At 41.0% G+C, this 25,716-nt stretch overlaps 1 protein-coding gene across 1 annotated transcript in view; it reads right to left on the reverse strand.

The window, feature by feature from the left end:
• The window catches only part of DOCK9 (dedicator of cytokinesis 9), a 2,508,686-nt gene that overhangs the window by 2,422,798 nt on the left and 60,172 nt on the right, over positions 1 to 25,716 (reverse strand). The gene's annotated exons all lie outside the window — the stretch shown is intronic.

Below are 25,716 nucleotides of genomic sequence, written 5' to 3' on the forward strand. Positions count from 1 at the left end.
GGCGTGGCCAGTCTGGTGCAATCAGTACTGTTCTTGGCTTGTCCTGTTTGATCTTTAGTAGAACATTCGAGAAGAGAGGCAGATGGGGGAAAGGCATAAACCGAGAGGCTTTCCCAGGTAAAGGACAGGGCATCCACTTTCCAAGCTTGACTGTGGGGAGTTCTGGTGCAGAATTTGTTCAATTGGTAGTTCTGAGGGGAGGCAAACAGGTCTATCTCTGGGGTCCCTCATTTGTTCCTCAAGAGGTTGAATATTTTGGGTTCTAGTTTCCATTCATGTGGGTCCATGAGATTTCTGCCTAAGTCATCTGCCACTGAATTTAGTTTGCCTGGCAGGAATTGAGCTTGTAGGTGCACTTGGTAACTCAAGGCTGTGCTCCACAGAGCCATGACTAGTCTGCAGAGAGGGTTCCCCTCTGCTTGTTTATGTACCACATAACTGTGGTGTTGTCTGTCTTTACCAATAGTTGCCCTGGAAGAATAAGGTCTTTGAAGGCTATCAGAGCATTCTGTACAGCTAACATTTCTTTTTGATTGATATGCAGGTGCATCTATCTCAGGTTCCATTTGCCCTGAATACACTGCCCTGCCATGTGAGCCCCCCATGCATAGTCTGATGCATCTGTTGTTAGGGTTTGGGCGGCAGGGGGTAGAGTGAAAAGGAGTCCCTTGTTGTGGTAGCAGGCCTCTGCCCACCAAAGGAACTCTGTCATTAGACAAGGAATGATAGGAATCAGTGTTCCCAGGTCCTGAGAATGTTGACACCATAAACTTTTTACATAACCATTGGAGTTTCCTCATATGCAGTCTTACATATGGAATTAGCAGAATACAAGAGGCCATGAACCCCAGAGCTTGCAGTATTTTCCTTGCAGATAGCTGGGTTTTTGTGTCCAATAATTTGAAGTAGGTTGTCAAATAAACTTGATTCTCTGGAGTGAGAAATGCCATCTCGGAAGTTGTGTTCAAGCATGCTCCCAGGAATACAATCTGTTGGCAGGGTACTAGGTGAGATTTATTTTCATTGATAGTGTAACCCCAGTGAAGTTTCTTTACAATTGCCAGGTGCTGTAATAGCAAGTCCTGGCTTTCTGCCTGAATCAGACGATCGTACAGGTATGGGTAAATCTGAATATTTCTCTGCCTGCAAAATGCAATGGCTGGAGCTAGACACTTCGTGAACACCCTGGGCGCAATAGATAAGCCAAAGGAAGTGCAGAGAACTGAAAGTGCATGGAGCCCGCCCTGAAATGTAGGTATTGTCTGCAGGATTCTCTTAATGGGATGTGCAGGTAAGCTTCCTTTAAGTCTAGGGTTGCCAGCTAGGCATCCTTAACTAGCGCAGAAAGAAGCTGTTGAAGAGTTAGCATTTTGAATTTTGGAACCACCAGAAAGGTGTTGAGAATAGAGAGGTCCAGGATAGGACACCAGGAGTTCTCTTTACTGGGTACCAGAAAAAGTCTTAAATAAAAACCTTGTCCCCTTAGTTCTGCTGGGACAGGCTGAATATCCCTGAAACTGAGAAGATTGAGAACCTGCTGTTGGGCCTTCGCCCATTGATTTGGGGAGAGGTCTGTCCAACCATTTGGGGTTGGTAGTGTGTGGAAGTGGAATCTGTATGTTCAAAACCCATTTGTCCTGGGTAATGAGTTCCCAGTTTTTTACATGCAGGGCGAGCTTACCTCCTAAGAGAGCAAGTAGTTGAGCAGGGCTTGAAAGGGTTAAGGTTAAGTCATTGTGCCATTTTTCCATAGGGGGTGGCTTACTACTCCCTGCTTTGGGAGTGGGAGCCCCCCACTGCTTAGATCTGTGCGTAGCCTGAGACTGAAGTCTTGGTGGTCTGCTATTCCTGGGTTTGGACTGAGAAGGCCTGGAAGGGAATGGAAAGGACCAGTTCTTTGAAGGCCAATGCCTAGTGGATCTGGGAGGCTATACTTGTAGAAAATCTTTAACAGTTTGCATAGATTTAGCTTTTTCCTCCATCCTTTTGAGGACTTCTTCTGTTTTGCTGCCAAAAAGGCAGTCTTGGTTTAAGGGTGCATCCAGTAATTTAGCTTTAACATGATCTGACAAGTTTTGTTCCTTAAGCCAAGCATGCCTTCTAAGTACAGACCCAGTGACAGCAGCCCTGCAAGATGCTTCTAAAGCATGAAAACCACATTGCAAAGTATGTTTACCAACGTGTTCTGCAGAATGCATTAAATCTTGCAAGTCTTTGTGTTCAGCACAGTCAGGAATCATCATCATTTACTGTTCAAGTAGTCCCATAATATGCTACTGATACTTTAACATATGAAACTGGCAATTTAAAGCCCTAATGGCCAACGTAGCAGAAGTGTATACCTTCTTACCCCTTCTGTCTAAGGCTCTAGAATCTCTATCAGAAGGGGTAGGATTTTTGGCAGCAGTAGCCTTAATGCCTTTTGGTCCTTGGGAAATAGTCTCTGGATCCGCAGTAGGATTCTTGAAGAGGAACTTGTGAGAGTCAGGTACTCTGTAGTACCTATCAGGTTTTCTGGGAACTGGAGGTAAAGTGTCTGGGGTAAGGCTAGATTCCAAGAAAACATCATCTACAATAGCCAGAACAGGAGGGATGGCTGGAGGCCTGTGTTGAGGCAGGAGTAAGAATTCCCTAAGTCTCTTTTTGGACTCAGAATAGTCCTGGCTTTCCCAGCGGATATGCTCCCTAAGGGTATGCAAGGTTTCACCAAAAGAAAAATCTTCTGGAGGAGAAGGAGAGGGAATGGAATCCTCTATATCAGAATCCTCCTAAGTAGATAAGGGCAAATCCTGGTAATCAGAAGGAGCAGAGATATCAGATTCCTGATCAGAAGAATCAGAAAGAAAATCGGTTCTAGGTCTCTTAGAGGGGGAAGGCTGGCTTCCCCTAATTAAGGTAATAAGGTCTTCAGCCATTCTGAGCATATGTTTTTGAGACATATGGGCCTGAGTCAGCAGTTTGTGCATCGGTTTTCTAGGCATAGTGCGAGTTTTAGGCCTGGGGAATTCGGTACTTCTAGATGGAAACGATGCCGTTGGTTTTCATATGAAAGTCTGCAGGCCTGAATACACCGTCAAAAGCTAGTGCCTACACAGCGGCTGCAAACCCATCCAAGGTAGAGACATCCACAGGTTCCATAGTCGAAGAAGCATCTCGTGGCATACCGGACTCTTAATGGGTCTCAGTAAAGACCTGCGAATCTGTAGCAGCGGGTATCAGGGGCTGCGAAAGCGCCTCACTGAGTACCGGCGGACTGGCGACTAGCTTAACGGAAGTGTCATTGGCAGTTTTGGACCTATGCAGTCTGTCTCTGTCTTTATCCTTATGTTTTTTCGGAAGATCGGTAGTCGGATGGCTTAACAAAGCCATTTCGGAGTACAGAGATCAAGAAAGAAAGTATTTAGCTACAAAAATAGGCCAATGATGAATAGTCTGGGCATTGAACAAGGCACAAAACCGACAGCGAGGGACATCGTGGTCCGGGCCTAAAACAGGTGACGCAGTAAGAATGAAAATCTTTATGAAGTATTTGCTTTCCACAGGCAAGATAATTGTTTTTTCTGACATTGGTTAGAGCAAGAAAAAAGGATCCCCAACAGAGTACTTCTCTTAGTTGAAGACTTTGGGTCTGAAACTCAAAAACAAAAATTTCAGGAGTCGGCCGACTGGCACTTGCGAACTGCTTCTGCTTTGGTCACCGCATGGCAAGAAAGACTGATGTAATGGTGTCAGCTGCATGTTTTATACCCCTGATGACCTGACGTCATGGAAGAAATGACAGCATCCGACGCAGAAATCTGAAGACTCTGGCATTCAGGCCAGCTGAGGGCTACCTGCAGGCAGATAACCCAAATGTGATGACTGCAAGAGTGAAACACGAAGAACATCCAACTAGATGTAGTAACCGTTTTTTTTTGTTTTGTTTTTTTGAGGGCTCACATTTAAATCACTGTGGCAATTCAAAAGAAAATGCTCCCTTACAAAGTCATGACATAATCCACATATCCTTCACATTAGCATTTTTAGCTGCCTCTTGAAAACTTGTAGTATTGGGTATTCCTAAAATACATGTTTGCAATCTACCTCCAAGGACAGTGTGCATCTCCAACAATTATGCACTCTCCCCGGGAAAATGTTATTTGAATCAGATGGGGTGCAAAATAATCTATGGAGGCACTTCCACCAGATAGAAAATCCTGAAACATGGATTAGTAGCAAGGCAGATTTTCTATAGTGCCTACTTAATCATCATCTCTAGTCTTGTCTTCCAGGCACCTCTCACGTCTTCAACCAAGTCCCTTTTTCCTCTTATAACCTTTCCATTTTACATTGTATTCTTTTAGCTATTATAAAAATGTTATAGTTCATATTATTTAAAGTTACAGGTCTCCATTTTTTTTTCTCATCTTTATTTCCTTTCTTATACATACATTTTAAAACCCCCATACAAATGTCCTTATACTTAATCCCTGTGTCCATATTTTATTTAATCCCATCTAATCCCTTTACTGAATTTATATTAATATCTTTCATAATCGTATTTAACTCCTTTAAATTTATTTTTTTCTCTCTAAATATTCATTATCTTCTTTACCAAGTCTCTCACCATCATAATTTGCCCTATGCACACTTCTCTTTTGCCATATAAATCAAATACATAGCTCTTAATTGTTTCATTGCTTCATTTCCCTTCATTAATTCTATTATTTTATCTTTCACTATTTTACACAATTATGGTGCTACTTCCTCTTTTCTCCCTTGTAAGCAATATTTTTACTGTATAACAATTTCTTTATTTCTTTTGTACATTTCTCTTTCTTTCTCATATAATATTCTATCCTTTTCTACAAACCTTTAAAAATTTATTTACTTAATACTGTGTATTCCTTTTTCTCTTTTCCTCTTCTCTTATAAAAATACCTTTGTATATTGTTTTTAAAACTGTATCCATCACACAGTCCAATTTTCATAGAAAGGTCTCATTCTAATATGCTTCCATAGTTCTATAAGCTCTTTTCTTTCTCCTATATCCAATTCTTTTTCATTAATTATTTTTATTCCTTTTCCTAAAGTCCCCATTTTTATGATTTTTAATCCAAACAGCCACATGACCAGAAAATGCAGCATATTTTATTCCTTTCTGAGTAATTTTTAAACTTTGATATTAAAAAGGAATCAATTTCGGTCTTAATTGCATTCCTTTTATATGTCCAGTGTTTATTACCCCATATTTTTAATCATCCACTCCTCAAAATTTCTGTAATTATTCTAGCATAGTCATTTTTATTCCTTAGGTTACAATTAAAGTCACCTGCAATTATTATATCCATATTCACAGAAACATAATTAAGCATACTTTTAAACATTGTTTCTCTCTGTCACACATGCATATTAAGCTATAACCCTATATACATACCTTTTCCATCTCAGATGAACTACAGTTATTCTTCCTAGTTCTATTATTGTTACATCTAATATCTTTATATTTTACACTCTATATATATATATATATATATATATATATATATATATATATATATATATATATATATATATATATTCCATACACACACACACCTAAAAAGGTTTCTTTTACCTATATTTCAAATAACAGTATTATTTCAAAGTCTGTTTGTACCCTTTCTTCTTCCATTAACAGTCTAATGTCTTCTAACCCTATTATTCGAGCATCTACAGCTGCACACCAATACATAACATTAAGTCTCCTCTTCATATTTTTCACAAAGTTCACATTTAAAGCTAACATTGTCAACTTTAATGAACAATTACAATAAGGATGTTTTTATACCTTATCTTTCTGATTTTCTCTTACCATAATATTTTTAAACTTTCTTTTTCTCTCCCTAATTCTTTTTCCTATAAAATGTTTCTTGCCTTTTGCTACATGCCACTCACTCTTCTTCACTTGTCATCTATTTTTTTCCTTTATCTTTTTTCTTTAATTTTAAAAGCAATTTCAACATTTTCCACTTGTGCTGTAACTTCCTGTACAGCATCCTTTTTCGTGTATAACTTCATTTACATTTTCTTGTGTCTCTGTCTTTCACTCTAACCATGATTGTCCTGTACTGCCACATTATTTATGCTTTAATTCACATTTCTTTGCATTATGGCCTGTTTGACCACGTAAATAACATTTTCTATCACATTCATTAAATTAAATCATTCTTTCCACAAAAATAACATATTTTAGGTTGTCCTCTGTACTTCACAAACCCTCTATTACCATGAACATTAATAACATTAGGTATATGTATCACAGTGGCATTTTCCATTTTTTAAAATAACTCCAAATTCCCATCCCCCAGTCCATAGTCCTCTATCATCATATATTTTAATATTGTCCATCACTTTTTTACATGTCGTCAACAAATAAGTGGGACTAACCTAGTCAAATGATAAACAAAAAGTAAAATCTTATTTGCTCTGGCATATTTCCTCATGTTTCTGTGAATTGTTTCTTATTTTCTATATTTTTGAAGCTAGCCCAATATTGCAAGTGGTATTTATTTGGCAGCTCAGTTCCAATGATGCAGAGGTCCACATTCAGCTTTCTTCCAACACGTTCTGATCCCCTACTTTACCTGCCTTGATGCCTATTGACAGCAGTTCCACCCACCACGGCCAGTATTAATCACATGCCAGATATTACTGAAATCAGTTCATAAACACAGCGGCTTAAGTGGTTATTCTTTGTATTCTTCCTAAGCAATGCTATCATTTGTTTGTATGTACTGCCTGAAAAATAGATTTCAGCTTCTTTCCAGTGGGGGAATAGCCGCCTATGGATTGTAATAAATATATTAGCCTAACGCGTGTGGCCTTGTATTACATCTTCAGGTATGGTAGCTCTAAGTATCCCTGCTCCACAGGCAACATTTTTTTTTCTCTTAGCTCTTGGACTCTCCATATTAGTTTCTCATCTTCTTTTTCAATTTCCTTTCACCTACTCTCCTCTGGGGTGTAGTGGTAGGATTACCCCACATACAGGACTAGTACAAACATCTTAATTATTGGTGTTTTATCATCTAGGTCAAGGCAATAAAAGCCTGGATTCTTGGATTTTTAATCTTATCTCATTCCACATCTCTTTTGCTGTCTGGTTAGAGACCTTTGCAATCTATACACCTAGGTATTTAAACCTACCATGCCCCCAAAGGTTGGGAAAATGTCAGACCAGTTGCCCTCGTCTTAGTTTGGTTAATTTTATATACAGAAAACACATGACAGGCACTCAAGAGAGTGTATCAAAACAAGAAGGAAACTTCTGATTCTTGATTAGTTAGGTATACCTATTATGTTTGCAAACAGTGCTATTTTCTGCAGGGTTCCATTCCACATACATTCCTGGATTGGAGAGGTTCAAATCCTGCATGTCAGGGGCTCAATATACAAAGCAGATGGGAATGGGGATGGGATAATGCTGCTTAGTGCTACGGGTAAGCCCAAACTCCCTGGATATGTCACCCTTGAGGTTTATAAATGCTAAAGGTTTGCCTGCCCTCCATGAATCCACATTGATTTTAAATTAGAAGATGTGGGAGAATTCCTGCCACTCTCTTGGTTATAATAAGCAACTAACAGTCATGGTTTAGTTTTGAGATTGGCCTGTATGCAGCCAGTTCCGTGAGATCTTTCCCTTCCTTTGGGATTACTACCACCACTTTCTTTTTCCAACTACCAGGCACTGGACCACGACTTAATATTTTGTTGAAGATTTGTTCCCAAATCTTAAATACCTGGGATTCCAAACTTCAGTGCGAGTCCCATCAGAGCTGGCTGCTTTATTTTCCAGTATCAAAATGGCTTGCTCAATTGCTCCACTACTGATGGGTTTGCATGAGGCTGAGGTTTGATCAGAATCCAGGGAAGGGAGGGGAGGGGGAAATCCCCTCAAAAAATCCATTTCTTTTTGTTGATAGAGTGTCCATTTAGATCCCCTATAACGATTCTCATAGTTAATTCTAAACACTTCTAAAATAGTACTTGGGTCTTTTTCGCTGTGGTGTATCTAATTATAATGGCAAATTTGTTAACCTTTTGGCATATCAACCTTCTTGCTAGCATTTTCTGCCTCTCAGACTGTTGTCAAATTATCAGCTTAAGAATGTCCTAGCTGCCCCAGAATACCCAAGCGCTCCTTTACTTCCTCTACAGCTTTTTCTAATGCTAGTCTCTCCCCTACTATCAGATTTCTATATCTAGTCCGTCTTTTACTAAGCTTTTATTTTTTTCTGTTACCTCTCATTTTTTCACTTAAATCTGTTTGCCTCAGCTGAGTCCATTATTTTATCATTCTTTTGGCCTCATCCCACTCCTTGCTGTATTCTACCTGCGACTATGTGAGGCATTGCCATCTCTGCCAGGGAGAATAGGGCAGTGCATGTGTAACATATGCCAGTATTGTTAGCTAGAGTTTTGTAAATAATTTTGTATCATTTCACTATCACACTGACTTGGAACAGATGCTTGCGTTAAAAATGTAACGAACAGTGTTGTTATAACTGAGTAAATGTATATGTTTAAACAGAATTCTGGAAATGAAGAGTAGACGTTTTTGAAATTGTTCTATAATTTTCCAATGCTGCAACAGATCTTGGCAAAGCTGTGTGTGTGTATTGTACCAGAGTTGGGTGATCAAATGTGATATCATTCTATAACCAGCACTGATAGGATGGAACTCTCACAGCAACTTGTTTTGTTTTCTTTGGAACTGGAGATAAAAATCTATCACAGTTATCACAGTTCAGTACAGTTAGTTGGAAGCTCATCACCTTGCCTTGTGGAAGCAAGCGTCTCAGCATTTAATCTTGCCTTGTATTAATTAAGTTAGCTAGGGAACAGTTATTCTTTAGACAGTCAGGAAATACAGTGAGATTAGTTCAGTATTGTTTTTCTGCATCTATTTGCATCTGTCCAACTGTGTTATTTTTATTTCTCCTGTGATTAAAACACTGGTGTTTATTGTACTTAAATATTTAGTATTCTCATATTTAATAATAAATAGTAAAATTGAAACATGTTTACACCTTTCATTGTGGCTGGTCTTTTAAAGAATACTTTCAACATCTTGAGAGCACTTGTGCTTATTTGAGGGACACCTTGGCCACTCCGAAAAGACTTGTTGCTTTGGTTACACTCTACAATTTATATTAGCATTGTTTTACTCAGTATAATTGGATACCCTTGTAAAAGCCTTAGAGTGGTTGACTGGTGGCAGCGTGGTTACCTTACAGTCTGAGTAGTACGGGTACAGCTAGTAAATCTGTACCAGCCTTTCCCAGGAGTGTGTGTGTGTGTGTGTGTGTGTGTCTGTGTGTGTGTCTGTGTGAAAATCAAATACCCAGGTATGGTGTGTCAGCTACTTGGAATTGGGACACAGTGCTTCTAAGCAGGTCCTGTTTAGGATCTGGACAGACAAAGCCCAGTCGTCTGGAACTTGTTCTCTTGGGGGAAACCCTGTGTGATGCAGAGAGCTGCATCTGAAAAATACTGTGCAAATCCATTCCTATTTTTTAGTGACAGTCTGTCACCAGTGGCCCTGGTGAGGACTGAGGCTCCTTGATTACTGGCTTGGGATAAAGAGGCAGTCACACCACCCCATCAACTATAGTTGTGCCAAAAGCATCATCATCCCCTCAGGTCCATTCTCTAAACTTTATCTTTTTGCAGTAAATATATTGGGTACAACCACTGCTTTTCATTTGCTGAATATCGTGGGGTCCTTATTCCTAATTCAACCAGCACAGGGTCTGATGAGAGTATTGGATGCATTTCTTGCACAGAATATTCCACTCGGGTCCAGTTCTTGTGCTGAGGAGAGTAATATTTGTGTTTTTCCCTAACCTGGTTATGAATCTCTACATATTCCACACCACAGAGACTAAAAAACTTTAAGAACCTCCCCAATATCTGATGCAGTGTGAGGGATTTCTGCACTTTACTTTTCTCGCCCCCTCCTTAAGTACCTCAGGATTTTGCTCATGCACCTTGTCTTAAAAATTGTTTGAACTCTGACAGCAACCAACTTGTTGTTTTGACATTGCCAAGTGAAATAACTAGTAACTTTGCTCAATGTTACGTAACATAGTAAGGTTACAATGATAAATGAAACAAGTTTTTGTTTTCCTGTTTTTTTCTTTTTATATCTGTCAGTGTTATTACCAATACCAAATATTCATATACGTCCACCTGCTCAAGTTCCGTTATATCACATTTCTGTCCCATATTGATATTTTCAAGGAACTGCAACTTTCCTGCTTTAAACACTGGTTTTGCACATTTATCAAGAACAAATTACATTCTTATATCAAGTTTTAATCACTTGCAATAATGCTTTCAACTCCTTTTCTGATTAACTATACAGTTCTGAGTCATCCACATAAAGTGGATGAGAAGGTTATTTTTCAGGAGCCAAATTGTAATCATGACCTTATCTTACAACTTAACGAGTTAAGGGCAAGACAAAATAGCAGCAGTGACAAAAGATTCACCCTGGAATATCCCATTTTGAATTTTTATCCCCGGGATACTAATTTGTCCATTACCATGGTTTAACTGCAAAGTGGTCTGCCACTATTTCATGGTCACTGTAATACAACTGATCATTGTAGGACATATTTTGTACATCTGTATGCACTCTTATCCATTAATTTGGAATGCTGTCTAACGTGTTTTTTTTTGTAATCTATCCAGGTCATATTTAGATTCTTCCTCTTTTTACATTTCAGTGTTCTGGTTTTATTTAGCAACAAATGATCCGTTGATCTATGCAACTTTCTTTTATTACTCTTGTCTTCTACTGTCACGGTTGAGTTTTTTTTCCCACCTAAACGACTATAAACTCTTGTCGACATCAATTCCAGTATACAGTTTGTCCATCATCAGAAAGCAAGATATTGGTCTATAATTTTTTAGGATGGCTTACAGGTTTCACTCTTAAGGAGGAGAATCAGTTTTCCTGTTAACCAGGTTGGTGCCCATTTGGAATGCACATGTTAGTAATTCTTACTCAGGACAATCTTTGTGTAAGGATGTTAATACCTTTAGCCAGTCATAAGGTACTGCATGTGGGCTTGAGGTTTTCCAGTTAGGAACGTTTCTTAACTGTTTCAGTTCCTCTGGCATTACTTCATCCCACTTCATATCTTGTATATTTGAACTTCTTACTGTTTCTTTTAATTTTTCTATCCATAGTACAGCTTTGTTATACTCCACAGGATAATCAAATATTTCTCCAAAATGTGTCTACTTCTTGTTGGTTGTTTTCCAGTTCTCTATAAAATATTTTTTGGGTCCTCAATGACATATTTTGTACTTGCATATCTTCGGAGTTTTTTCTGCCTGTGCTGATGGCTTTTGTTTATTATTTGCAACAGAGTACGATAGATCCTAGTCTGCTCTGATACCGTGCCTTGCTTTTACAAGGTCTGTCTTACTAAGTATTTTTGTCATTCTACAGAAGGTTCTAGTGACATGTCCTCTTTAGCTGCATCCTGTATCATCTGCTGCTCCTTCATATGGGAACTCACTGTCTTGTCACTCCACAATATTGCCTGCATCAGAGTTGCCACAGTTTCCTACTTCTTCCCTTGCTGTGCAACTTACAAATGAACTTCTGTACTGGTTTCCTAATGAAGGCTCCAGAGCATAATCATGTGCCAAGTGATCAGATATCTCCAGTTCCAGGCGTTTTTCTTTAGTTTGGGGATTCATTGTTACGTCATGTTGTGACACTACTTGTGGTGGATTTTCTACACCAAATCTTTCACTTCACAGGTAATCCACAACTTCAGTTTCTATTTCTTTAAATTCTCCCCAACGTTACCTTTTTTCGGCTTCCCCTTTATTGTTTTCTTGTATATATTTTTTTGTATTGTGAAATTTTCCTATCTAGGTGCCTTTGCCTGTATTTCTCTTCAAATAGCCTCAATGCTGACTTTTTTGCACTGATCAGTTTTGCTTTCTCCTTTGCATAAACACCTCACCATATTAAATCTTCTCTCTTTTTTTCTTTTCCATGTCCCGGTTCTCTACTGTTTCTTCATGTCTAGCCTCCCATTCAGCCACTTTATGCCTACTGTCTGCTTCTTACTTCAAGAGTTTCATCCGAGTGTACCTTTTCCATCATGTCAATTCTATTATTGAATTCATGCAAACTCTATTACTGAATTTTACATATTCGTCTAGGCAGACCCTTATTTTTATAAGCTCCTTAAACATATGGTCCATTTTGTTTCAAATTGCTCAACTTGTGGTTGCCAGTATTTTTAGTCTTAACTTCCTTCTCTGAATTCACACTTGCTTGCTGCGAGCTCTTCTGGGAGACATGCACATTTCTTCTTAACTTTCTTCCTTGTTTAAGTATTGCTTTTGTGGTTTTCTTCTCCTTATCTTGTTTTTTTATTACGATGCTTGACGAAGGGAACAGATTAGTTGCTATCAGCATGGCTGTATACCTTAAGTCCTTCATTTGCTTTAGTAAACATAACACAACCTTAAAAAAAGAGTAATCAAAGATTGCTTCATTATAAAAACTGCTGCTGCTTTCTTTAATAACAACTTGAATTAGGGCACGTGCAAAGTCTCCGCACGGAGTAGTGTCCACACCTTTACTAACCACTGCAAAAGGACTGTACAATTAGATCTTAAGGGTCAGTCCTGCAGGGTGTCCTTTTTATACAGGTCCAGCTCTACTCTCCTTGTATGAACATTTGCCATTCTACCCATTTGTTAAACTGATGCAAGAGTCCTTTCCAAGACAGACAGCAATATTGGGTGAAGCATTTACCATAAAAGTTAAGTACTTGGCATAACAATAGCCCTGTAAGAAGCAGGCCCATCTTTCGTAACAGAGAAAGACTGAAGCCACACGTACAAGAACCACTTGGCAGATAAGTTTTCCAGCTGTTTAGAATTGTTTCCCCTTTGATAACGCAGCATGGGTACCCTTTTACCTCAGATCATATGCTGTGGTGCTTAAGGACTGAAAGAGAATAAGCTGTCGGGGGAAAAAAGAAAAGAAAAACTCTGGCACAGTGACACTAAAGGTGCAGGGGGGTGGAACACAGTATGTTAAGGAGGATGTACCTACTTCTTGCAGATCCATCTCCATCACCATGGTAACTACATAACTTTCATAGGTGATAAACATTCTGACATATACGAAAAGTTAGTTTCAAGCTAATTTCCCCAGTGAACATCCCTACATAAAAGAGCCCCTGGATGACCGTAGTTCCAAACAAATACAAAGACTTAACATCCAGCTTACACCATCTTGTGAAGAAATTTAGAACAAGTGACCGCTACACAGTTATCCTCTAAAGGAATTATAGAAAAAAAATTAACTGGCTACTACTCTAGGGGAACAGACCATTGGAATAGTTTGAAGGGATCTAGTATATTAACGGAGACAAAAACTCTGCTGCCAGATGACCATTAAGATAATACAGGTCTGAATACACCGGCAAAATCTGGTTTTGACAAAGGCAATGAAAAGTTAAGAATAAAGGGCATATACAAGGAAAATTAACACAGAATCTGATTTGTACGTGATTATCTATACAATTAATGATGTACTATCTGTGGTTAATGTATACAGAGAAGAAAGTGAGAAGATTAATGCCTTGGTTAAGAACCGTATCTATGGCCATTTTAGGTACAAAGGCATGGTTAGCTCCAAGTGAAACCAAGTGCTTCAAGCGCAAAGAGCTTCACGTTAGAGGCGACAGCTACCAAATGAGCTTTTTCTGAATCAGATACTTCAAAATCTGCAGGATGACAGGTTCAGACTATTCCCACATTAACTCATTACAGCCAAGTACACCTTCAAGCATTTCTGAAGTTGCCTGCTACTGCACTTCTAGTTGTCAAATATTACTTGTTCATATTTGCATTAATAATTCCAAAACTATGCTACATACAAGGTATCAGAAGATTTCATCTTAAAGCATACATGGTGGCAAATGCTATCTTATTGATATTTGACCTCTGTCTAATGCAACTAAAGAGGTGTTGAATATTATTTGTATACTGTTTTATTGTATTGTAATAATTTTCATATTTCTTTAAATATCTTAATATTTAGGTAACCCTGACAGAAGTGTATAGCTTCATATGAAAGCTCACAGCTGTATGAAGAAAATCCTACTGGCAGTATGCATCTTGCTTGAATGGTTACTGTGAGATCATAAGGTGTTTATAAAACATTACAAACTTAATAGTCACTGCCTTTATTTTGGAGTATAAAATCCAGTTTAAAGCATCAAACTGAATGAATGCCACTAATAAAAAGTTTAATTTGTTCTGAACAGTTTGCCATTTACAGTTGTCTTGTAACACTATTTTTTACCCAGAAATTGTAGTTTATTTGGCCATTTGGGCAGTTTTCCATCTCTTTCAACTTGCTGGCTTATTTCTATCGCTTTCATTTCCCTACTATAAAAAACGCATTTGCACGGTTTTGCGCACCGGGCAGCACCAGTTAGCTATGGTTAAATTATTCCCGGCTCCACTAAGTCTCCTCTTCAGTTTTTCCCTTGAAACTAGTCTAACTCTCAACCTAAGCACTCAAAAAGCATCCTACAGCCCAGCACTTGCTCAGACCTAATAGCAAGCACTAATATACCCTGACACTGATTTGTTATTCACCCCTCACCAACCAAGCTACTAAGCAGCTCACCCTACTATTCAGGCATGACCAAAGGGCAATTTCAGGTGTACTCTCCAGTCCAGCTGGTGAATCTGGGTATCCTGAGGCAACGTTACAACTGCCTCATATACACAGACAACCCTCTCCTCCTGCCACAAAACACTAACATATGCAAGAGATGCAATTATACAGCCAAACTGGAAGCTAAGCTGTCTCCACCCAAGATTGGAACAGACAGTCAAGAGGAGAAGGTTAACACTTGTACCATACCTCCAGCTGCACACAGACCTACTAAAACAGCACTGGCAAAAAATACACAAATACACAAAATCATACTTGGAGGCTCTAAATAAAAACCTGCAAAAGCATCAGAGCCCGCCAAAGCAGACACCCAAACAACCTGCACCTCCCGTCACAAACCAGACAACACATAAAACACAAAATCAGTGTGCCGCACAATCACAGACCTTAAGGCGAAATATCATACCTAACACACTAGTAACAGGTGACTCTATAGTCAGGCACACTGATGTCCCACTCACTAGGCTGGACAAGCAGAAGGTTACTGTTAGCTGCCTGTCGGGAGCCAGAATCCGCCACATAACACAAGCACTCCGGTCACTCCAGAGCAAGTACAACTATGACTCTGTCATTGTTCATGTTGGTATGAATGACCTGAGACGTACCTCCCTGGACTACATGAAAAGAAACATGGAAGAGCTCTCTGGTCATGTAGCACAGGCTGGTATGACCGTGACCCTGAGTAGCATCCTGCCCTCACCAAAAATGATACCACAGTATAAAGAAAAAAATGATCAATTTCAACAATTGGCTAAGCTTCTGGTGTCATTCAAAGGAGATCCAGTGTCTGTCAGTCTGGGACAACGTGCTCGACAAGCTGCGTTGCTTCGCAAGAGATGGCTTGCACCTGTCACACCTAGGCTTTCGATTACTGGCCAAGGCTCTTGCTGCCCCCATAGTGCCTTTTTAAGGCAAGGCTCAAAAGTCAAACCCACCTCCGTAAACAGCACAATTAACAAAAAAACGGAGGGTTATGCTACTCACCGCCAGGAGTTTACATCTTAAAATGCACAAGCATGAAGCACTCCTCAGTATGGAGAATGTCTTCTGTGCAGTAACTGAAACCTGGTTCAAGGCTCCAGAGAGCACCCCAGCACTACCGGGCTACAACTCATACCACACGTTTCGGCCACAGAACATGGACCGAAACACAAAAGGAGGGGGGGGTGTATCCATATTCATCAAGGATACCTACACCTCCAGGTTAGTGGCACAGCATGATACCTCTGAGATCATCCATGTGCAACTACCATTGGGTAAATCTGCAATGCAAATTGTGGCCTGCTACAGATCACCCTCCATGACCCAGGTCCACCACTCCACCTTTCTGGAGACACTGGAAAACATGAAGGTCCTCCAGGACACCCTGATATTGGGCGATTTCAATTACCCTACCATTCACTGGGAAAACTACTAAAGTACAAACTCCCAGGCCAGGCGCTTCCTGGAATTCATCAACTCAAATGCCCTGGATCAGCTGGCAAACTCCCCTACCAGAGGTGAAAACATATTGGACCTGGTCATCACCAACATGGGCGACAGGTGTTCCACACCAGAGGTCAACCCGTCACTGGTTAGATCAGACCATAAACTAATCAATCTGGATGTCCACACCCCACCACCACCCCCAATTAAGGAAGCCATAGTAAAAAACATTTCTAAAGCAAACTTCACCTTACTTAAGAGAGGTGGTAAGTTTCACAGCCCCCACGCTAAAGGATAACGCTGCCCAACATGCAGAAACCTTTACAAATGCACTCTATGAGCACCTACAAGGATGCATGGATCATGCCATCCCTAGAAAAACCAAAACTCACTCCTCTAAGAGAAGGAAACCAGTTTGGTGGATCCCTGCCACATACAGGCTATACAATAGGAGGAGGAAACTAGTTCAGAAAAAAAAGCAAATACCAAGAAGGAAAGACATCCCTGATCAGTATCAGTAAGAAACTAAGGTCCCTCATGAAATCATCCAAGGCCAACTTCAAAAGAAAAATAGCCAAGGATTCAAAAGATAATCACAAAGCCTTCTTTAGCTATGTTAAAAATCTAAGTGGAAACTCGCAGATATGCACTAAACTAGGGCAAAATAGCACTAAATATACTGAACCTACTGATATTGCCAACATCCTGGCAGATAGATTCAGTGCAAACTTTACCTCCCTCTCACCTCCAAAAGGGCCCACAACAACACCGGAAAAGTGTAGTGTCCCAAAAATACAGACGCACAGGTGAAAACAGCCCTTTCAAAAGCCAAAAACACAGCGTCAATGGGACCAGATGGTGTCCCAGGCTGCGTCATGCACGAACTACAGAACGAACTAACCCCCCCACCTAAACATGCTGTTCAACCTCAGCCTCTCCACAGGCTACGTGCCCAAAGAATGGCGCACAGCAATGGTTATTCCTCTCCACAAAGGAGGGGCCACAACTGACCCTGGTAACTATTGCCCCATAAGCCTGATTAGCCTGGTCTGCAAGGCTATGGAGCGCATCATCATGGAACTCATTAACAAAGAAAGACATTGGGAACCTCCAAATACTTGACCCGACCCAGTTCGGCTTTGTTAAGGGCAGGTCATGCCTACTAAACCTGGTTGACTTCTTCAAGACAGTCACCAAGGCTACAGATGAGGGAAAGGTGGTTCACACAGCCTACCTTGACCTCGCCAAGGCTTCTGACACCATTCCCCACTCGGGTATTACAGAAAAACTCACCAGCCTGAACATAAACCCCTACCATCATGAGATGGGTTGCCAACTGGCTAACAGATAGAACTCACACGGTAAGAATAGCGGGCTCCAGGTCCGACTCTAAACCAGTCACAAGTGGTGTCCCGCAAGGCTCGGTCCTGGGACCCCTACTGTTCGGCATATACTTCTCAGAAGTACAGGCAAACACAGGAAGACTATGGCTAACCAAGCTCACTGATGACTGCAAACTGGGAGCCATAACAGACTCTCCAGCTGACATGGACATCCTCCAAAAGGGCCTTACTGAGATGGACACCTGGTGTCAAAGTCATGGCCTCAAGCTAAATGCCAAAAAATGCATAGTCATCCTGTTTGGGAAATACAAAATACCCACGAATTACCACATAGGTGGCAGGCCCCTTAATACAGAAGAGGTAATAAAGAGATCTGGGGACCCAGGTAGATAGTAATCTCTCCTTTGACAATCAAATTGTTAAAGTAGTTAGGAAATCCTTCTGTGTAGCCCATCTAATTACTAAAGAGTTCGCATCTAAAAATAAAGAGGTTATAGTGCCTCTCTACTCATCTCACATTAGACCCATCATAGACTGCAATGCTCCATTTCTGATGTACCTCACAAGACACTTCCAACAGCTGGAAAGACCACAAAAGTACCTCACCAAGAGGATTACTGGCCTCAAACATATGTCCTATGCAGCCCGAATGAAAAAACTCTGGCTGTACTCGGTGGTGTATCACTTACTCAGGGGGGATCTCTGCCTGACTTACAAAGCCATGTCCAACTCAGAATTGATAGACATGCTCCACCTAATGAAATTTGTCATTGCGAGCCAAGTGCTCTAGTGAGCTAAACCTAGCCACAACAATAAATAGAACATGCTGAAGGGATAGATTCCTGTCACATAGACTCCCCATGCTTTGGAACAAAATTCCAAACTACATTAGGCAAAGCTCCTCATTAACACTCTTCAAGAGAAACCTTGACGAGTGGATGGGTAACAGAAAATACACCCCTGGGATCACTTCATTTGCTCTGCTAGACAGAGGATCAGTTAATTAATCAATGGGGCGGCGAAAGCAGACACACTCTGGCTAGGCTTATAAATGCCCTTGGGCAGATAGCCTAGTACCTACCTATGAACTTATGGTTCCAGAGATATGAATATTTGTTTGAACAGCAAGGCAATAACTTCATTATTTTTACACTCTCAAGCCACACCACTAGGGGTTATAAGTACACACTCAAAACAGCTGCACTGGAGGGAATGAGTTAAATACAAATCTCAGGGTGGAAGCAGATACCAAATGGAAGGAAGAGACTGTGGAGGAAAGTTTTTTTTTTTTTGGGAAGGCCTAACATGCAAGCGATGAGGAGTTTAGCAATGAATGAAAACTAGAAATGGCTGCAACATGGCCTCTGATGGAAACGTGACTAAGGTCAGATTCAAAAATTTTAGAAAGGTAGTCTAAAAGGAGACTTGATAGGAGCCAAATGACCCTCTTAAGAAGCACAGGAAGGGGTCCACTTGTCACTGTAAGCCTTCAAGGTAGACAGCTTTTGGGAAGAATAACAGACCTGTACCACCCTGCTAGATAAGGATGCATTACTGGTTATTAATGGAACTGGAAAAGTGATGCTGTGAGTTTGAGCAAATGAATGGATAACTGAATGTTTTTTTGGAGGAGTGGTACAGAAGAGTTTTGCAGAGAAAAGATGAGAGCGCTCATCAAGAAGATAAAGGGTAAAGCAATGGGAGCTATGGCTGCCAATGCAAAAACAGGGCTAAGGAAGAGAACTTTGGCTTTGGGGAGTCTCTTTTTATATGAGCATCACCACCAAACAAAATAGGGAAAGAGTAGGGAAGTCCAGGGGTCCATTTGTGTATCCACAGCATCCTTTTTCTGACTTCCAGGAGGAGGAATGAGAAGGTACTAGGCTTTTGCCCTTTTCATTTGCTGGTGATAAAAAAAAAGGTCACATTCTGGTTTCACCAAAGTCAACAGAGCGTGTCCAAACAAATGACTGGCTGGAGAACATGTGTTGCATTTAACACACAGCAACCTCGTCTGTCTGCCAGGGACCTGGCCTACCTAGGAATGTGGCCAACAGTAAGGAGCCCACGGTACTCAACGTTCTAGTGCTAGACTCTATCTTCCCAATACAAAGATTAAGATCAGGTCCCACCTGCTCAATGATGCATCATACTACAGCCATCCTTGCTGTCACCCTGCATCTCTCCCTGAAGGATGGTCTCTTGATTGGCAGACAAGGTCAGAAGAAAACCTCACATATTCAGGACACAAATAAGATATGCCTCTTAAGATGACTACAAACCTGCATTTTAAGGCAAGCTTCCAATGAAACTGAGCTGGATGCAGTGACCGGATATCCTGTCTGCCTGGGGAAAGACAAGCACAATATAGTGTCTAACTTGTACCATATCAAATGTCAAGATTTCAGACAGATGCAACCGGGACTTTATGATACCCTATAGAATTCTCAAAAAATAGAAGCACTTGAGCACATGCTTCTTAAACAAGATCAAAAAGTCAGTCATCCAGGGGAGACCTCGGTGCCCCGCAACCTCTGATGAGCTGCCACTGTATACAAACATTTAGTAAACATCTACGGAGAGCAAGAGAAATCTAAATAGCAAGCTTGAAACTGAAAATGACTGGATTCTACCATGAAGCAAAAGTACCTACTGAATTCTTTGGCAATCTTTAGGAGAAGGCAAGCATACTGGAAATCGAAACAGTACGTCCTCTCCTCTGGATAAGCACAGAAGGACTGACTGCACAATGACCATTCAAAAAGGTTCATTTTGGAATAACTGTATTTGGGCCACCACGATCCATTACTGGCCTGAAGTAATTTTTTTCTTGAATACCAATAACAGCCTGGGATAATATTCTTTTTCTGGCCTGGGTTGATGGCATTTTTGTGTAGAGGGATAAGGACCTCCTTATTTGCCACATGTTTCTTACAAGGTAGTACAGCTGGCAAGAGTAATGGGGGAAAGAGGTGGAGATAAAAGTTCTCACCAATTTATCTTTAAGGATTTTGATCACAAGAACCTGGCTGGAGGGAAAAGTGACAGTGACCCATGACTGTCTTCAGACAGTCTCAGCACTGCTACTACTGCAGCTTCCCAACCACAGATGGGTAACATCATCTTGGGAAATACCAAGAACCACAGCCTCTGGACCATGACCTTCCTGGAAGATGTCTTGGTTGCTGGACTTCATCCCACATGCCTTCTGCTGAGGCTTTGGCTGTGTGTACTACAAAAAAACTACTTACAGTGCTGGCTCCTATGCATCCTAAGTTAGTTATGCTGTTGAACTGAAAAGCTACAATTGCCAAGACCTTCCCTGTTTCTCCACATTATCCAGGTGTTTGTGAACCACTATTAAAAAAAGAAAACAGGGACTCAAGAAAGTACAATCCATGAAATTCACCTTACTATTTTCATTAACAATGGTACCTAAACCAAGAGTGCTTACAAATACAAATGCCATATCCATCAGCTCTAACAGCCCCCTCCAGAGGTGATAGTACTTGTGTTATGCACAAATTGCTCAATGAATGTAGCCAACCCCTACGACAGCAATTTATCTTTCAGAGGTTCACCTGGCAATCCCTTCATGTATGGCACGTTTCATCAGGTAGAATCTAAGATGTTTCTTGTAAAAAAAAAAAAACAATCTGCCTCGCTGGATTTCTAATGAAAAGGATGGACTGCAGAGTTTGTTAGTGTGGGAGTCTTTCAGGGACACTGCTGAAATCACTGTATTGGTCTTATGGCTCTCTTCTAAACAGCCCATTCCATGGGGTATGAAGACAAGATTGGTCTTGTTGGAGACTAGTACCATCACATCTGGATTTTCTCATGCAGTTCTTGTGGCATCTTTTATAATATTCACTGTGTGCATGTGTAAGTGTGTGTGTGGGGGGGGGGGGGGCACCCAGGACAACTGCTGGAAGGGCATTCAAAACATTCCCGGAATTTGGAGCCCTCTGGGAAAGGCTACGGAATTTGTACCATCTCCATAAATTAATATGTTGTCAGTGATATACTCCTCAAGCGACTCAAGGTGCTTCATTTTTCACAAAGCTTTCAGGGCCTATCAGTGTGAACTCGAACAGGAGGAGATCCTCCTGGAAGAGGATTTCTGGGTTAGCCTTCACAAGGCCTGAGGCTCCTCTGTCCTGCTGAAGAGGCTTGAAGATCCCATACTCAGAAGCAGATACATCTGATGCAACCACAATACCAGCAATGTAGGTGGTGCAGAGGAGTACTAAAGTACAATATCTGGCAGCTCCAACTTTAGGACAGACACTGGCTGCTATCACCTCCAGAAGTATAGACACTGCAAGTCCCAGTACAGCGTAAGCCCTTACTGATGCCTGAAAAGGTTGCACACTGGTGCTGACACCAGAAACAGCACCGGTCATTGACATCAGCATCACCAGCATCTGCATCTACCCGGCCAGATTCTATGCCATAGGAGCCTGTTGCAGGGCTGGTTTATCCATGGCTGATGGCAGATAACACAATGTCATAAATGGAACCAGTGCCAAAGTAGCTACAGCTGGCAGTGGTTCAGTCATCCTGGCAGCTAATGCCATGCAGAACTGTGGCATTGGTAAAAACAAGACTAGCACTACTGAGGTGGGCTCTGGCACATAAAGGATGGTAAGAGAATCCCTGCACCAAAGGAACAGACATATCAGAATAGGGTGCACCACAACACCTGTCTTAAGTCCAGAAAATGGACTCAACCATCCAGAGCTAATCAATGATACAGAGGGCAGTAGAAGGAGCAGACCTTGGTGTAGTTGAACCACTGGATCCCTACTGAGCGGACAAAGCCCCCTCAGCCCCTGATTTTGCCACAACCACTGCTGGTAATTGGGAAGTTGTGGATGATGTGTCCATTATTTTAACTACTGGTTTGTAACAGCTGAGTCATACCAGATAGAGAAAACTGGCAGTAAATAAAGATTTGGGCTTCAACTTCATGGGGGGTAGGGGGAAGCGGATTTCCTTGTTCTGAAGATTTAGGTGCTTGGATTCGTTTGGGGGAAGAAGTGCAGAGAAGCTTTAAGGCTAGCCAAATTCAATATGAGCAGAGAACAAGTTGTCTAAAACACAGCTACATCATGAGAGGTCAACACCCCCCCCCAAACAAAAAATAAATAAATATAAAAATAAAATATCATTTCATGCAACTATACTACAGTACAGTACATTACACTAGCTAATCCTTATGCAGCATATCAGAAACTAATATCACAACTGCACTTGCATCACAAAACAGATAAAATAAATAGAAATATCTATCCCAGCAGAGTGCTGCCCCCCTGACATCTCAGATGCTCAGATAAGAGCCGCCCTCTCCAAAGCAAAAAACACAGCATCAATGGGACCAGACGGTGTCCCGGGCTGCGTCCTACATGAACTCCAAGAAGAGCTAAACCCAAACATAAAACTACTGTTCAATCTTAGCCTTACTACAGGATATGTGCCCAAAGAGTGGCGTACAGCAACAGTGGTCCCTCTCCATAAAAGTGGTGCCTCAACGGATCCTGGAAACTATCTTCCATAAGCCTGACTAGCTTGGTCTGCAAAGCTATGGAAAGGATCATCATGGACCTCATAAATAAAGATATTGGGGACCTACAGACACTGGATCCTACCCAGTTCGGCTTTGTTAAGGGCAGATCCTGCCTCTTAAACCTGGTTGATTTCTTTGAAACAGTCACCAAGGCCATTGACGAGGGGAAGGTGGTCCACACAGCCTACCTGGACCTCGCAAAAGTCTTCGATACAATACCCCACTCGAGCATTATAGATAAGCTCACCAGCTTAAATATAAACCCCTATGTCACTAGATGGATTGCAAACTGGCTCAAGGACAGAACCCACATGGTTAGAATTGCTGGAGCCATGTCAGACTCCAAACCAGTTACAAGTGGTGTCCCACAAGGCTCAGTCCTGGGACCTCTCTTGTTCGGTATATATTTCTCGGAGGTACAGGCCAACACGGAAGGACTGTGGCTGACCAAGTTCGCAGATGACTGCAAACTGGGCGCCATAATCGACTCTCCAGCCGTCACAAGCATCCTCTAAAAGGGCCTCATAGAAACAGACAACTGGTACCAGAGCCATGGCCTCAAGCTAAATGCCAAAAAGTGTATAGTCATCCCCTTTGGCAAAAACAAAGTGCCCACAAATTACCACATAGGTGGTAATCCATTAAGTACGGAAGAAGTAATTAGGGACCTGGGGACCCAAGTTGATAGCAATCTCTCATTTGACAACCACGTGGCCAAAGTGGTTAGAAAAATTTTATATAGCCCACCTAATCATGAAGGGATTTACATCTAGATCAGGGGAGGTCATCGTGCCTCTTTACTCATCCCTCATCAGGCCCATAATTGAGTACAATGCCCCTTTGGGATGTACCTTACCAGACACCTGCAGCAACTGGAAAGACCCCAAAAGTACCTCACCAAGAGGATCAAAGGGCTCAAACAGATGCCATATGCTGCCCGGTTAAAGAAACTCCAGCTCTACTCAGTGGCATACCGCCTGTTCAGAGGCGATCTGTGCCTGACGTATAAAGCCATGTCCAACCCTGAATTAATGGACATGCTGCACCTCAGAAAATCCAAATCCCATCGAGCTACACGCTCGAGAGACTTGAACCTCAGCACTGAAATAAATAGGACATGCTGGAGGAACAGATTCATAACCCAGAGGCTCCCTTCACTCTGGAATAAAATCCCAGTCCAGGTTAGGCAGAGTCCCTCATTTACTCTCTTCAAGAGGAATCTTGATGAGTGGATGGGAGATCGTAGGTTTACCCCGGGTATCACTTCTGTGTCACTGTTAGACAGAGGCACAGTATACTAACCTCGAAAAAGGGCATAGCGAAATAAATTTAAAATGGGTGGCGAAAGCCAAACACATTCTGGCTAGGCTTATAAATGCCCTAGGGCAGATAGCCTAGTATGAACCTATGAACCTATAAAAAAGATTCCAGTGAAATGCACTAGAAAACAGACTTGTAATCTGTAGCCATTTGGAAATGCATTAGCATAATGTTAACAACAAACTTCAACAGATATAAGAAGGAATCAGGTATGTGGTCCCCCAACAAGCAGGACGTTAAGATGACGAAGGCAGTTTACTGAATAAAGAAATTATCGATCTGGGATGTGGGCAAGAAAAGTGACATGGCATAGTCACAGAAATATTAATCCTGTCATATTATACTTCGTCAACTACTGGACAATGTGGAATTACATCAGGGGGTGTGCATTTGCATGTCGGGTGTAACACATGACAGTGAAACCACTACATGTTCTGAAGTGGAGATGTGTCAGTGTATTAAGTGTGTATATCCCAATGCATACACCATATCATCTAGCTATTACTATTTAGGGATGTGGAAATACATATTTCTTAAAACAATGCAATGCTTTAATGGAGTATACAATGCCAATGGGCACATAGATAGCAAAGCCATACCCATGTATGGGTGACTTTGCTCTATTTGCATGTTTCCTTTGACGTTTATCTGCTATAGACTTAGAAGTTATGCAGCACAGAAATCTACTGTAATATAACTAGCAAAAATGTAATAACGTTAAAAGGGGAAAACCTCAAAACAAGTACAGGTAAAGAAATTAACTGAAGATAGAAATGGAGCACAATATAAACAGCTGCAACAGCAGTGTAACTCTTTTAGATCATTTGCTATTCATAACACCTCTAAAAGGTCTAGTGTTTTGCAAGATATCACCTACTACTAGCGTTTTCATATGCAGTATGAAACTAGATGGTCATGGGATTATTTTGAATTCTTAACTACAGGATGTGGGAATTAAATTCAGGTCTTTTAACTGAATTACATGTAGCCACAGTTCCACTGAATGACAGAGATCTATGTACTGCTGTATTATCAAACCTGTAGATCTGGATGCAGGAACTAATGTGTTGCTATGCCTGCTGCAGCTCTACTGCAGTAAGAAGTTAAAAGAATCAAGAGAAAATGATAAGATGGCTTGGCAAAATGTCCATTAATGAAGTATGTGTTTCTCAAATAAGCTTTGTACAGGTTTGTAGTGAGTGAGATAAACTGTGGACCTGAAACTACTGCTGTGTCATACGGCAATTCTCTCTTTACAATGCCAGTACATTTTAGAAGTAAAGAAATTACTGTTACATCCATCGTTA

Source organism: Protopterus annectens, chromosome 5.part0 (assembly GCF_019279795.1).
Source record: "Protopterus annectens isolate FY-2018-M chromosome 5.part0, PAN1.0, whole genome shotgun sequence".
Lineage (NCBI taxonomy): Eukaryota > Metazoa > Chordata > Ceratodontiformes > Protopteridae > Protopterus > Protopterus annectens.